Source organism: Brassica oleracea, chromosome C8 (genome assembly GCF_000695525.1).
Source record: "Brassica oleracea var. oleracea cultivar TO1000 chromosome C8, BOL, whole genome shotgun sequence".
In the NCBI taxonomy this organism is placed as follows: Eukaryota; Viridiplantae; Streptophyta; class Magnoliopsida; order Brassicales; family Brassicaceae; genus Brassica; species Brassica oleracea.
Genome location: NC_027755.1, coordinates 2,764,227 through 2,766,045, shown reverse-complemented (window position 1 = coordinate 2,766,045; position 1,819 = coordinate 2,764,227).

The window sequence follows — 1,819 nt, the reverse complement described above, 5'->3', positions numbered from 1 at the left end:
AAAAAAAGAATGAAAATTGGAAGTTTTCTGCCGCGGAGCACCCCTACGGAGCAACCCCAGGACTGCTCCCGAAAATTATGGAAACTTCTCATTAATTTCGGGATTGTCCCTAGCTTTTCTAATTTCTTCTCCCAGCCGCCTGTGGCCTCTAGACATATTCTATTCTTATTTTCTTTGACACTCTACGCTATTCTACAGACAAGAAAAGATTGGAGACTTTAGGATTTGAGGATTTGTAAAGGGAGAAGGATCTTCATCTCTCTCGTTTTAGAGAAGACCTCCTGAACCCTATTTCTCTTTTATTGCAGTGTTATTTCATGTCTTCTCCTATTATGATCTCTGTGTTTTCTTGTGCTATGGCTGAGTTGTCGGATTTGTTAGTCTAGGGTTCTAGGGTGTTGATTCATGAACTGAACATATATAAGCTTCATCTCTTTGTCTTCGTTTATAACTGCTCTTAATGCTAATACTAATCTAATCACTTAGTGTTTGAATCTAGGTTTAACCTTTTATCATTAACCATGAATTAGGTTGCTAGATCTGTTATAAACGAACATCATATCGCTGATCAGAGAGAGTATACATCAGGGTATTTTGTGAACACATTTGATCTGTGCTTTAATATTTGCTACCGACCCTTGATCCAAGTGAGAGCTTAGGTGTCAAGGTCGCTCTGCAAAAGGAGCAGCTCTGCGAGAGCAGGCTGTTCTATCTAAGAAATCTGAGTTCTAGACTGTTCTTAACCGAGCTTGAATAATTGTTTGGTTCATCATGTTAACACCCAATGAAGCACCCTAGGCTAGCATTCTTCATCATCTGAAAACTCCAATCAAATCTGTTACTTGCTTGTTTTATTTTCTTATTTAGAATTTTATCGTTTTGTCTTAGCTTGATATTGATCCCATAGAAATAAAGTGTAACATTTGGTCTCTGTGGATTCGATCCTAAAGTGCTACATCGACATACCATTCGATTGTGGTAGTGTGCACCCATTAGGTTAATTGTTGTGCGTATACACGTAATATCAATTTGGCGCCGTTGCCGGTGACCATCTTTTTACCTTTATTTTTCGATTATTTATTTAGTCTAAGACCTCTAACTTGCTCTTTTCTCTTTGTTGCAGCTAGTGTTACAGGTGCATGACCAGTAGACATACTCGGAGCAACGCACAAGGACATTTAGTTACACTAAGCAACCAAGAGCTTGCAAGGTTAGAAAGAGAGAACAGACAACAGCCAAGGCCAACCAACACCACCATGGGTGATCACGGCCATCATGATGATCTTGCTGCAGAAATGCAACTGATACAACAACAAATTCTCCAAATGCAGCAGACCATCCAAGCTCAGCAGACTGCTGCTCAACAGGCTGCTCTCGCGCAGCAGGAACAGCAGGAGCATGATGCTCCAATCGGTGAGAGAAACCTACCGCGGAACATCCCTACTACGCGCTCTGCCATTGTTCCTCCACCCTGTCTGAGGCAAGACTTTGAGATCAAGCCTTCTCTGATCGCTCTAGTGCAGAGCAAGGTGTTCAGTGGTCTCCCAGCAGAGATCCCAATGGAGCATATTGAAAGCTTCGAAAAAATCTGCAGTTTCACTCGTGCGAATGGCGTGCCTCCAGACTATCAAGTGTATGCTATTCCCATTCTCTCTTGAGGGAAAAGCTGCACGGTGGCTGAAATCTCTCCCTACCGGCTCTCTCACTTCATGGGAAGAGGTCAGAGCAGCCTTCCTGAGCCATTTTTACACGAAGGCAAAAACATATGCTCTCAGGAGCAGGATCACCTCTTTCAAACAGCTCGCTGATGAGCCTTTTT